The sequence below is a fragment of the Triticum aestivum genome, chromosome 7B (genome assembly GCF_018294505.1).
Source record: "Triticum aestivum cultivar Chinese Spring chromosome 7B, IWGSC CS RefSeq v2.1, whole genome shotgun sequence".
Taxonomy (NCBI): domain Eukaryota; kingdom Viridiplantae; phylum Streptophyta; class Magnoliopsida; order Poales; family Poaceae; genus Triticum; species Triticum aestivum.
Window position 1 is genome coordinate 307,557,338 of NC_057813.1, and position 14,716 is coordinate 307,572,053.

Sequence of the window (14,716 nt, forward strand, 5' to 3'; positions counted from 1 at the left end):
AGTTCTTCTCCATCATCCCATGCCATCTCTTCTTGCTGCACAGCATCTAAGAGATCCTCCAAACCTGCATTTTGGTTGTTCTGCACTGGCATGTTCCATTGCTCCCAATTTTCCTCATTTTGAACTTCAAAGGCATTGTTGTTAACAACATCATTGAGAAAATCATTGACATGTGCAGCATCTTCAGGAAGAGGGTGTGGATCAACATTTTCAGGAGGAATTGGATCTTCATCTGCAGGCCCCCCACCAAGAACCTCACTGGCCAGAACTTCAATAGAAGAGGACCAGCCATCTTCCTCGAACTCATCCCCTTCAGACCACCTCATACTTTTAGGAATAATTCCCAGATTCATCACTCTAGCTTTCACGACAATCCGTCCCATGTGATCGTCCTCCTTAGCCCAAGAAATCATACGGTGAAACTTACTGACAGCACAAGCAAGATCTTCAGTGTTTCGAAAGTCGAAAGGCACTCCAGTCATTAATAACCAAACAGTCCGAATGCACCCTTCTATGATTTCTGCCCTCGTCATGCTTAACAAACGTGATGAACACATCACCAAATTCATGAGGGCTGTCCAGCACCAACTTATCTCTGTCTCTAACCCTCGTCAGATGCACATAAGCCTCACCGAAAGGACAATGTTGAACATCTCTCAGCCCTCACTGCCTATGCTCAACAATGAACTCCTCAAGAACATCTCTTACATTGGGAAAAGGAGCATCGACGGGGAGCGGATGGATTGTTGCAATCGCCCAGTCTTCGTGACGATGAGGCCGATGCGGGAGTACCACCCGCGCAACTCCATTGCGGCCAGGGACTTGCTGAATATCAAACCCATGTGGCACAAAAGGCCGTGGATCAATCGGAATATTTGCCATCGACGACGGCGCACTAGCACTGACTGTCGATGGCGAGCTAGAGGTGAGCAGAGCAGGGTTTGAGAGCTGAGAAGAAATAGAGGAGTGGGGCGCAGAAGTTGAGGAGGCAAGGGCAATTCGCGGCTGAAAATTAGGAAAAGATCCCTTACAAAGCTCACTCAAAGAGGAAACCACCGAAGGGTCCCGGGCCGGCCCTGAAGATGAAAACTAGTCTTGAACCGCATCCAAATCCCAAGCCTCAGCTGGTGGGCTGGGGAAAGTGGCAAAACGAAGAAAATGAAAAAGCCCAGGAAGCTTTTTCTCAAAACACTCTCTGGCAAAATGGCCCAAGTTGCCGCAAGCATAGCACTCAATGGAGTCATTTGAAAAACCCTGATTTCCGCTCTGTGATACCGCAGCGTTAACCCCTCCAGAAGTATTAGGCTCATGCATTAATTGCTCATTATTGTCCTGAACCTCATTATTGCAGGATGTCAGAATCCCCGCGAGACGAGAAAAAAGCGATGGCCGGAGTTGATCACCGGAGACATTGCCGGCGGCCGCCCACGGGCGAAAACCGCTAGTAACCAGAGTCCAGGAATTTTCCTCTTCACGATAGTAAAGCTTCTCTTCATGAATCTAGTTGGGGCCGCCAAAACCCCACAGATTAAAAACTAATTTAAAATCCTTTTCGATCACACGACCATGATTATAAATTTCAAAGCAACAGAGAACTTGAAAGATCTATCCTTGAGATGATGCACACGGAACCCTTGAGGATACCCACTGAAACAAGATTGGAGAGTGATACTAATGGTGTGGCAATCCAAACGAAACCGAGCCCGACAAAATGAAACCACCAAAGTGAACTCACGTTGACGAAAACCAGGGGAGAACACCACTGGATGACCAAATTTTTGCCTAATCGAGAGTTGAAACTCTTTACCTCGAGCAAAGTTGAGCGTAGGAGGCTCCATATTCCACTCCCGTGGCCCGCCTCTTCCACTGAAGAAAAAGTGGTGATACCCACCCGACAGGAGACAAGATCAGAGATGATGTGGCCGCCGACGCCGGAGTGGCAGCCGGCGGGAGGGGGAGGTGGCCGCCGGGGGTGGAGTGGCCACCGGTGGTAGTCGCCGAGGAGGAGCCTAGAGGAGCCTAGAGGAGCCTAGAGCTCAAGTAGTGATTGTGGACAAAGAAGACGGCACGGGTAGTGAGGATGAAGAGGATGGTCGAGGCGATGTGAGCAGTGATTGCGGCCAAAGAAACCACCTTTCCCTGTTAGAATAAAGGATCATGCTAAAGTTTCAACTGTAGTTCGTAAGAGTAATACTAGAACATATACACCACCTGAGCAAATTAAAGTTGAACCTAGTATTGCTATGGCTAAAGATCTCTTGGCCGATAATATTGATGGGCATGTTATTTACTTCTATGATGAAGCTGCTAGAATTGCTAGACCGGATAATAAACATAAACATAGACCTGTTGTAGGCATGCCTGTTATTTCTATAAAAATAGGAGATCATTGTTATCATGGCTTATGTGATATGGGTGCTAGTGCGAGTGCAATACCTCATTCCTTATATGAAGAAATTATGCATGATAGTGCACCTGCTGAGATAGAAGGTATTGATGTTACTATTAAACTTGCCAATACAGATACTATTTCACCAATTGGGATTGTTAGAGATGTTGAAGTTTTGTGTGGGAAAGTTAAATACCCTGCTGATTTTCTTGTTCTTGGTTCCCCAGAATATGATTTTTGTCCCATTATATTTGGTAGACCCTTCTTGAATACTGTTAATGCTAGGATAGATTGCGAAAAGGATGTTGTTACGATTGGCTTAGGGGATATGTCTCATGAGTTTAATTTTGCTAAGTTTCGTAGACAACCCCATGATAAAGAATTGCCTAGTAAGGATGAAATTATTGGTCTTGCTTCTATTGTCGTGCCTCCTCATGATCCTTTAGAACAATATTTGCTAGACCATGAAAAGGATATGTTTATGAATGAAAGAAGGGAAATAGATGAAATATTATTTAAATAGGGACCTATTTTGAAACTCAACTTTCTTGTTGAAATCCTAAGGGATCCTCCTCCACCCAAGGGTGACCCCATGTTTGAGCTTAAACCATTACTTGATACTCTTAAATATGCTTATCTCGATGAAAAGAAGATATATCCTGTTATTATTAGTTCTAACCTTTCAGAGTAGGAAGAGGAAAGATTATTGAAAACTCTAAAGAAGCACCGTCCTGCTATTGGATACACTCTTGATGATCTTAAGGTCATTAGTCCCATGTTATGCCAACCCAAAATAAAATTGGAGGAAGACGCCAAACCAGTTATTGATCACCAACAGCGGTTAAACCCTGCGATGAAAGAAGTGGTAAGAAAGGAAATACTAAAGCTCCTTGAGGCAAGTATAATTTATCCCGTTGCTGACAGTCAGTGGGTAAGTCATGTCCATTGTGTCCCTAAGAAGGGAGGTATTACTGTTGTTCCTAATGATAAAGAAGAATTCACCCCGCAAAGAATTATTACATGTTATAGGATGGTAAATGATTTCCGTAAGTTAAATAAAGCTACTAAAAAAGATTATTACCCTTTACCTTTTATTGATCAAATGCTAGAAAGACTATCCAAACATACACATTTTTGCTTCCTAGATGGTTACTCTGGTTTCTCTCAAATACCTGTGTCAGAAGAGGATCAAGAAAAGACCACTTTTACTTGCCCTTTCGGTACTTTTGCTTATAGACGTATGACTTTTGGTTTATGTAATGCACCTGCTACCTTTCAAAGATGCATGATGGCTATATTCTATGACATTTTGTGAAAATATTTGTGAGGTATTCATGGATGATTTCTCCGTTTGTGGATCCTCTTTTGATCATTGCTTGAGCAACTTGAACGAGAAGTATGGGCCAAGACTTATAATGTTGGCGAACTCGTTCTACGCTTGCCGGAGAAGAAAAAGCACAAACTCAAGCCCAGGTGGGAGGGTCCCTTCATCATTGACGAAGTCCTCACCGGAGGAGCGTATGTCCTGCGTGTTGCATCAGACAATCGCCCGGAGCCATACCCATGGAACACGGCCAGACTCCGAAGATTCTATGCCTAGTGCTGGACTCTTTGTTCGTCTCCTTTCTCCCTTTTGTTTCCATTATTTATTTTCCTCTCTTTTCACCCCTTTTTTAGCATTAAAGCTCTCATGCGGCTAAACCGTACACCTACGACACACACATTTTCAAATATGTATGTCAATTATACCTAGGGACTTCTTGTACAGAAGCTTATTATTATTATTTTCCGGGCATCAAGTTCACCACATATGTGTCTTTTCCGCGTATGTACCTTTTCTTCGCCATTATATGCATCGATATGACTTAAGTTTTGGCCAAGCTGGGTTGCTTGGGTCCTGTGCATATGCCCTACATTCCCGTTACTTCGGCTAGGGCATAAAGGGAGCACCTCTGCAATTGTTACTGCCGGGTCATCCGGATGTGTACCTCATACTGGGTGAAGCCGAAAGCTAGCATTCTTAAAGGAATATTTGGTCAGCGGACTAAAGATGTTCTTTACTCGTTACACTATGAACCACCAGATGTTATGTATGCTGTGATTTTTTCAATCACAGTTCGAACATGCACGTTAACGCATGCTGACCCAGGGAAAGGAACCCTTAACGGAACTATTCTCTCTAGAAGATGTTTCTTACGATCAAAATGTAATATAAAATAGCTAGCCGTATACTTGTTTGTTCAAGCAACTATGACCCATATGCCTGGTTTGCACGCATACACCGGTCTACCTTACCGAGCAGGTATTTGGAAACACTCCGCACCTTCGGGTCCAGAGGTCGAAGCGAAAAGGTCCGCCATGACAATCGTTTTACAATACGGCTAGGGACAAATTTGTCAATTGAAGTACATAGTCACTTGGACTCAAAAACTTCTTCCTCTATGCCATCTAACAGGCTATCTAGCCTACAATCCTCTTGGGAATACTTGGCGGGTACTTGTACCTGGTCATATACCAAACTAACGGGAATTTCTTTTCCATCTGACCCTAGAGGTCCGACCCGGGCCATGTGATTCGGATCGAGCTTGGTATACCATGTTTTCACCATGGCCGAGGCCTCTCGCGCACCTTCCCGGCATGCCGATATCTTCCATAATCGGAAGCGCCGCCGTGCTCCCTTGAATAGCTATACAAGATCCTCCATACTTCCTGGAGGGGAGTCGGATGGCCATAAGGCCTTGGAAATACTTTGCATCGCCTGCTGAGCTCTTTCATGCATTTGCGACAGCTCTTATAGTAGACCGCCGATTCGGACATCTCCTCTTCGGGACGGTCGGTCAGCATACCTGCAGACATAACTTTGTTAGTTCCTTTCCTCGCCGAACTACGTGAAGGTAAGTTTGAACACATACTAAATATGCCGCCTCGTAGCCTCTTATTTTCCTTCACGGAGTCAACCAGCTAGGCCCGAACGTCTTTTAGTTCCACGCCCAGCTCGGTGTTGGAATCCTGGAGTTTGTTTTTCTCCTCCCGGACCCGTGTTCATATACGTTCGCGCTCGGCCAGCTGCCTTTGAGCTTCTGGACCTCCTGCCTGTGCAACTTCCGATACCTCTCCCGGATGATCTGACGACTCTTCCATAAGATATGCACCTGTATTAATAATCCTGGTATATTATTATGTTTTCTTGACGGAGGGTATCATTACCAAACACTGCCTTTTTGTATTTCTCCAATTTGGTGGTAGCAGTGGCTAGCTGGGTCCGACACTTTTCTAGGTCCTGAGACAACATGTTGTTCTTCTCTGTGGGCACCTGGATATACAACGACCCTCAAATCAATTGCATCAATTGCTTCAAGTCTCGGGGGCTACTAGTATATAATTATCAGAATTGTACAAGTGTGTACTTACCCGCACATCTTTCAAATATTGGTCAGTGGCTCTGGTAAGCCCATCTCGAGAAGCTAGGATGTATGCATCACCCGAGATGAAGGCGTTGAAAGCCTTTTCTGAAAAAACGGGGTCACGAAGAGCGGCCCGCCAGCGCCGATGATTCATGGCGCTTTCCACTTTAGAGTTTGTGATGGATACATCATCTGAATCCTCTACAGAAGGACAATCCGGTGTCACTCCCGCGTCAGCCTCAGTCCTTGAGACAGGGTCCGGAATCTAGCTAGTGGAGGCATGACCGGCAGGATCCCCGGACATAGTCCGACAAACGTTTTTCCTGATAAGACACAATGGATAGCGTCACACTTCAATGTGACAGCCAAGGAGCATATTTAAAAAACCGTACCTCTTTGATGAAGGCTCGGCCGTGTTTTTATTTGCCTTCCTCTTAGGAGGCCTGCCCGACATAGGCGCCGCTCTCTTGTGAGTCGCCTCAGGTGCAGCGTGGCGTGCTGATCGCCTCCCCTTTGGAGCATGAGATAGTGCGGCGGGTGAGGCAGAATGAGGAAATTCTTTTGAAGGAGAAGTCTCCTGATTACTTACATGTGAGGAAGGGAGAAGGCCAGGATAGTCAGCTGTTATGGCCACTTTCGTGTCGTCATGGATCGCCTCGTAGAACACTCCATCCTCGAGCTCCACGAATATATCTGGATCCTCTTTGAATCCAGGGTCAAGGGCCCAGTTGTGGTCCTCTAGCTGTGGTGCGGGGCTGTGGAGCTCCTTGGTGATCTTCTGCCATTCCTGTTACAAATGGACGGATTAATATTTATGGAAAGTGACTCAAGGAGTAAACTGAGTGGAGTAGTGGGATGGAAACTCACCCAACTGGGAGGGTTGTACATGGAAAATCCATCTCTGCACTTAATGCGGATGAACTCCTCTTTCTCCCAAAGCAGCGGGGGTATCCGGACCCTTCCGACTTCAGCGGGTGGCGTCATCTTCTCCGTTATAGTGCCACATGGGATGCCCTCTGTATTGGAGTGGCTGGACCCCCCGTACTATGGATGTCGCCATAACCTCGACTATTGACAATCCGAACCAGGCGAGCTTCTTTATATTGCTCATCAATTGACAAACTTCCATGCTATCTTCCTCCCCGAGGCTCCGGGGGTGCCAGCTATGGCGTTTCTTCAACGGAGCACTTGAAAATTCGGGAAGACCCATTCGGACTGGGTCGGGAAGGGAGACGTCCTCGATATAGAACCATTCGGAAGGCCACTCTTCGGATGCGTTCTTCGGCGTGCCGGGCAGGTATCCGGTCCCAGCGATGCGCCATACCTTGGCGCCGCCCACTTGAAATATTGATCCCTCTTGATTACGAGGGACGAGGCAAAACAGTTTCTTCCATAATTCAAAATGGGCCTCGCAACCCAGGAATAGCTCACAAAGAGCAACGTAACCCGCAATGTGTAGGATGGAGGCGGGAGTGAAATTGTGCAGTTGGAGGCCATAATACTCCAGAATCCCTCGGAGGAATGGATGGATTGGAAATCCGGCACCTCTCAACAAGTAGGGAACAAAGCATACTATTTGCCCCCTGGATGGGTTTGGGAAATTCTCCGCCTGCGCCCCACCGTCGAAGGAAGCCAATCCGGCTCGAAAGGGGACTAGATCTGCATGGGGAAGAAATCCCTGTGTCTGCAGCTTCACTAGTTGATTGTGGGATACAGAACACTTTTCCCAGTCGCCTTTTTTGGGGCCGTGGGGGCGGGAGGAAGAGCTGGGAGCGCTAGCCATGTTGGAGTGGTTTCTGCTGGAAAGCTCTAAGGATTCCTCGCTTGGTGTGGACTGGATCTGAAGATCCCCATCTCTTTAAATAGAAAACTTTCTTACATGGTCAGGGTGGCATGTGCAAAAAATGCCCCGACCTCTCGTATTCTCTCAACATGTGGAAGCTGAAATCATGAAGGTGTAGAAGCCGATGGGCGTGACATTAAATGAAAAGCTGGATACTGCTCTTTAAGTCAGGTACTATGAAGTAATCGGAGAAGGAACCCGCCTTGCAATGTCGAAGACAATCTGCCCACCGGACATCTCGTCATTGAAGCCTGGTTCAGGCTACTGAGGGAGTCCTGGATTAAGGGGTCCTCGGACGGCCGAACTATTAACATGGGACGGACAGTGCTATGAAGATACAAGACAAAAGACTTCTTCCCGTGTCCAGATGGGACTCTCCTTTGTGTGGACGACAAGCTCGGTGATTCATATATGTAGATTCCTTTCTATGTAACCGACTTTGTATAACCCTAGTCCTCTCCGACATCTATATAAATTGGAGGGTTTAGTCCGTAGAGGCAATCACAGTCATAATCACATAGGCTTGACTTCTATGGTCTAGCCATTACGATCTCGTGGTAGATCAACTCTTGTAATACTCATATTCATCAAGATCAATCAAGCAGGAAGTAGGGTATTACCTCCATAGAGACGGACCGAACCTGGGTAAACATCGTGTCCCCCGCCTCCGGTTACCATCAGCCTTAGACGCACAGTTCGGGACCCTCTACCCGAGATCCGCCGGTTTGACACCGACACACGTATCATCACGGATGTGTATTTTTTGTAGTGTTGAAAGTAATCTATAGGAAACTAGTGTTATGTGCTAAAATCATATGCATGTCAACATCTCTCATGTTTTGGTCAAAAGAGCAATTTAGAATCGTCATTTGGCACATAAAAAATCAGATGCAAGATCACCCAGAAAGTTGTACTACTAGTACTAGTACTGTGTGTTAGATGAAAAAACACGATCAAGATCGCCAAAAACATCATCAAGAAGAAATATTACCTGGACTGGCTTAACGAGGGATCCCGGAGAGGCGGTATTGGATAGGGCGATGGCATTTAGCTTGTCCGCGATAGTCTCGTCGGGGTGCTTGCGCTTCTTCATACCCTGAGCCTCGAAGGTTTCAGCCAGAGCCATAGACATCACTTCAGCCGGTGCTCCAGGCTCCATCAAGAATCTATCAAATAGAAATAAAAGAAAAGAAACCATAATCACAAACCCAAAAAAAGAATAGAGAGGGAGTTATAGGATCAGTCGCAGGGTTGCAAGACCGGGCCTTGGCCAGAATCAACACCATTGATGTGCTCACCTTTTCTTCTTTGGGAGCGAAGAACAATGGCAGAAGCGCGTCGGGGTTTTCTTGAAGAAATGAGGAACAAGATGAGGGAGAAGCGAGTCGGGGTTTACTGCAAGAGAGGAAGCTAAGGGTTAAGAGTGAAATGATGGTTGCTTCGTCCGTCCCACTTACTGCTGGAAAGGTGGGGTGTTTATGATTGATGGCTCATTGGGAATTACTATGGCGCTTCGACCAGGGTAGTGTACCGTGCAGTTGTGCACTCTAGTACGGAGTACTTTAGTGCATGGCAAGTGGACCCCGATGCTGGCTGTCCCACACGTTGGAAAATATGAGTAGCAAGGTTCCCAATGACTGTCGAGGAGGATCCGCGTGGTAGAGCATGTCCACTGTTTCCGAAAAACAAAAATGATTACAGCGAGCATTTCCACTCTTACAGCGGAGAAGTGCGAAACACGGCAGCCACTTGAACACAGAGTACTCCTACTACTAGGCATGTGCAGTAGTTCATATGTTAGTACCATAATATTTTTGCTAGTGTAGTAAGATATGACGATAAAAATGGTGTTGTGTGCATGTCAACTATGAATATTAATGTAACATGCCGCTTTTTTGACTATCCGATCGATGGTTGAACGGTGAGATCAATGTTAACAGAACCAGGTCTACAACGCATGAAGAATATGGTGCTACAGTACTCCACGGAACATAAACAATATGAAGGACGAATCAGTGTTAGGAGGGTGTATGAAGGGTGCATGGGAGCAAAATTCCCTTCTCGACTCACTTTTGGGTGCTTGCCAAAGAGCATGAGTCTACACTAGGTTAACAAAAATACACTAGGAGCATGCAGAGCATGCATGAAGAGGGGTGCTGAGATAAGCATGCACAAAGAGGGAACAACTATATTGAGATGAGAATGCAATAAAACACACCCGCATGCTTTGTGCTACAGTGACTGATCTGCACCGTCTGAGTTTGATCCAATGATCATGTGGCGCTGAGACATGCCCATGCAGAGGACACCTAAACACCACCAAAGTCCCTCTGCTTCTCGTGGCGCATGACATTGGTGATGCAGGGTGCCACCGCCCGCAGAGCCCGCACCCGATCGATGGGAGCCCGCTCGTCAAAGACGGCGTCCAATGGCAGGAATGGATTCCGGTGACGAAGCCCTGAGAGGATTCACTCAGCAATGGCGACAGGAGCCTGCAACCCATCCCTGTCCAGCTCCACCTGCACCTTCGTGCGGAGACGGCTTAGCTCCTCAGAAATATAGGTGAAGAAGGAGACCAGGTCAGGAAGCCGCGGCTCGTTGAAGTCATTGGGGTGGTCGAACGGGTTTAACCGGACGGCCTACATGGTTGCGTTGGCCCGATGGTACGCATCGCACAGCCGCAACACGTGGGTGGCAACATGGTCCAGCAAGTAGTTGAGGTGATCCTGGACCTCGTCACGATCGGCCCGCTCGCGGTCCATTCGGCTCGCCTAACCGCCTATCGTATCTCCTGCTTTCTGCAGCAACGCCGCCAACACCTCGAGCATATTTGTGGTGGATGCCTACCACTTTTAAAGCTTCGTGAACTCTCGCACATAAAGGAGGAGCATGGCACTCATATCCTCCTCGAGCTCATGGAACTCCATGTCCTTGGCCCTGAGCTCTGCATCCTTGGCCTAGAGCTCCTATGTCAGGCGCCTCACCTCAAACTCCATGATCTGGTGCGCCGCCATGGAACCAGCTAGAAGCAATGGTGAGAGGAAGCAAAGGGGCAAAATGGCTGAAAGGCAATGCAATCCACGGGAAGGCGGAGGGAGCCAGCCGAGGAGCAGGGTGAATCTTTTGGTTTTGATGGGAAAACACCAGTTAACATCTTTTCACATCAGGGAGCAGTGGGTCTTACAGGCGTAGTCATCATGACTAATTGCTGCCGCGCGTGCTCCCGTTAATCAAAAAAATAAAAATCCTACCGCAGCTTCCGCACCCAAAGACCAGAGCAACGCCGCGGTGGATATTTAAACATACATGTCGGCAATGAGAAAAAAAGGGGTGAAAAAACAAATGTGGTAGCGGCCTAGCTAATCGATCACACTAACCCAACTAGCTAGCCACCGTGTTTCACTGATGTACTCGGCGGAAAGGTGGGCTTTTGTGATTTGATGACTCATTTACTTGCTTCGGCACTACGACCGAGGAGGACCTAGGGCGTCCCATGTCTCGGCAAGGAAGGAAATATGCATGCACCACCCGGGAGGACCCAGAAACTGTGTGGTAAAGTGTGCCACGTCTCGGCACGGAGAAAAAATGTGTGTGTAAAAATATACTATATCAGATGTACTACCTATGGTTCGACCTCGAGACCAAGCCAGTCGGTCGAAAACACCCCACTAGCCACACAGCTTCATCATTCTAACGTAGCACGGAGAATAATTGTAGTTAGCTCCGTCTCGACCAGCCACAACGTCTCTTGTTCTAGGCGATTCTTCTATTTTACAAGCATTTTTTAGTTATAATAACACCACGGCAACCTCGCGCCACTCTTCGTGTGTGCCATGCGACTAAAGGTTACTAGATGGAGAAGAGAGAGAGAGAGATCACAGACATGGGACCCACTAGTAAGTGAGTCAATGGCCATGCACGTGTTGACGAGCCACTCCCTCTACTCTACTCAACGTAATACTATATAATATCAAGTTATGCAACAAAGCCAACAACCATTGCTGTTCCAGGCTATCGACTTACGCTTTGTATTCCAGGTTGCCAGTTCGAATCTCATCTTCCAGATTTGTTAGTTTTCGGTCCAAATTTGATCAATGAAAAGTGGGACTCCCGTCTGTTGTTCCGATATTTCAGTGTAGGATGGTTTTTTGCACAAAAACTTTGCGCGGTTAGACAAGTTACGCACCACTTACATGCATTTTGCAAGTTTAGGAACAAAAATGACAGCAGCATAGAATATCACATCCACCCTGCAGCTTAGATGCTATGGTGATACAAGTTTTTACGTCATTGGATCTAAGCTTGGGAGCAGTTTTTGTAATTATGCACAATTTTTAAACTCTCCAAGGTTTTTTTTGCAAATAAAACATTCAGGCCTCGTGTGTGCCTCTGCATCTCGGATCCAGTGGCTCCCAATAGCTCATATTAGGTGCTCCCCGCAACTTAATTAGCCGCTATGGTGATACGAGCATCTAGGTCGTATGATCTGTGATCATATGCCACATGCGTAGTACTTGTACTTTCTGCACAATTCCCAAACTCTTTGAGGCCTATATTATAAGAACATTCACTACAAAAAAGGACACATCCGTGACATTTTGGGCCGAACGAAATTTTTTGATGTCATACTTATCACACTTCTATGACGATAATTATGACAAAACCCGGTATCATCATAGATGTGGTGGGCTCCTACTTCTATGACAGAAAATGGGCATTTCGTCCAGGGCGGGCCTGAGACGCATCTGGATAACATTTTTTGGGTCGTCCATGACGAAAAAATTGTGATAGAAGCGAGGGAGAGTAAAATTTCGGGGAGTTCCTGGTTACGGTGGGTGGTCGGGGCCGAGCGACGCATGGAGGTTTGTATGTTTATCTCGTACACATATGCGTGTGTGTGCGAGGCATTGCGCTCTTACTGAACCCGAGCAAGGCCCTAGCTATGTTACCGAACCCGGATCGATCCATTGCTGTTAACTGAACCCAATCGAGTGATTCCTTCGCTACTGCTGCTAACTGAAGCCGATTGAACCTGCTGCCTCTTGATGAACAGTGAGCGTTGTTGGGGGTTGGATGAACAGGACCCCGTGGGGGTGTAGAGGTCATTGCCGCTGGATGAACAAGACCCCAATCGAGCCGGTTTGGGATGGATGAACAGGACCCCGTGGAGGGCTGGTTGAACAGTAGCTGGTGGAGGGCTGGAAGAACAATAGCCCATGGAGGGGTGCTTGCAGTAGCTGGTGGAGGCTGGATGAACAGGACCCATCGATGAATAGTAGATGGTGGAGGCAGGAGGGAGACGCCATGGATGAACAGTCGTTGGTGGAGGCTGGAGGAGGTCGACGGTGCATGAATAGTAGCATGTGGGGGCTGGAGTGAGGTAGTAGACTGTCACACCCTAGGTAGTTCATGCATTAGAGTGATGGCATCTTGTTTATCTTCATCCGAATCAAGGAAATGGGGATGATAGAACCCCCGGCACCCCCCTGAAACCAACTAGGGTTTACTAAAATTATTTTCAATGAACCTGAAATGCCCTTCTAAAATGTTCATCATTTTTGCCTTGGACTTAAACCTCTGACAAAAATGGTGCACAAATTTCTAGGACATCCTAAGGTCACTAGATTAAATCATATGATTTTGAATTTGGGAATTTGAATGCTAGTAAATATTTTAGATGTCCAAATAATCCCAAACTAAAATGTTCCATGTTGGATATATTATAAATAGTGGGCATGTGCAGTTTGGTGATTTTTGAAAGTGCCTAGCTATTTTTAGAAATGCCACAAGCTTACAGAACAAAAGAAAAACAGAAATAAAAGGAAAAGGACCTTACCTGGCTGATTCCACCACCCGGCCCACCTAGCGGCCCAGCACTGTGCTGGCCCATGCCAGCTAGCTGCTTCGTCCCCGCCAGGCAGGTAGAAAGGTGACGCCGACGAGCGCGAGCTCGCCAGGGTGCCACCTGCTTGCTGTTCGGCCCCCTGGACGCCTGGTCGACCTCCACGTCGCCCCCACGACCGCCTGCACACCTCCATTCTCCCCCAACGCCTCTCCCTCACTCCCCCTCGTTATGGCCAATGCAGCCGCAGCCGCCTCACCATCGTAGACGTGACCACCGTCGTCTCTGCGCTGCCTCGCCGTGTCCAGCAGCTCCGCCACCCTCCTCTCCATCGAGCAGATCGAGCCCTGAGTGCTCGTTCACCCCGGAGCCACTGCACCGACCTCGCCCGACTCCATCATTGTCGGAGATCCCCTTTGTCGTCACCGCTGCCCCAGCTCGTCCCCGACTGCGCCGCCTAGCTCATCGTGACCGCCATGAGCTTCTACCTCTCCCCATCCTTCTTGTTCTCGCTGTCGTCCTTTGCTTCACTGCAACGAGCTCCACCGCACATGTCGCCGCCTGAGCTCGTCGCCGACGTAGCTCTGGCCACCCAACGGCCCCACCACCATGTCCACTAACCTCACAGCACCTCCTAGGCCACGTAGGAGCTGGCCTTGAGCCTCCAAGACCACCACAGCGATGAGTTCGACCTCTCCCAAACTCCGGCAGCCGCACAGCTCGTCGCCAGCGTCGTTTCCTACGACCTTGTGCTCAACCACCACCATCACTCGACATGGCTCACTCCCAGCTACCCGTAGATGGCCTCCACCGTCCATTTGGTCACCGGAGGGCAAAACCCGCACCTTCGCCACGTCTGGAGGTTGCCGGCGGCTAAACGCTGGCGAGTCAACGTAGTTTGACCAAGGGTTTGACTCCTTGGGTCACTGACATGTGGGCCCTGCCATCTGGTCAAACCTAGTTTAGTATTAAGCTAACCCTAATTAACTTAGTTAATTAACAGAGACACTGACCAGTGGGTCCCACTTGTCAGGTTTGACCTAGACGCCCCTGTTAACCTGCTGACGCAATGCTGACGCAGTAACTCACTTTTCTCGATTTATTCTTATTCAGCAAATTCCAAACAATAGTGCAAACTTCAAAAATTCATAGAAATTAATCTGGTTTCATGCATGTTTGAACAAGATAACTTGCTGTTTAGTGCAAAACATGACAAAGGAATATTTAAGATCATATAT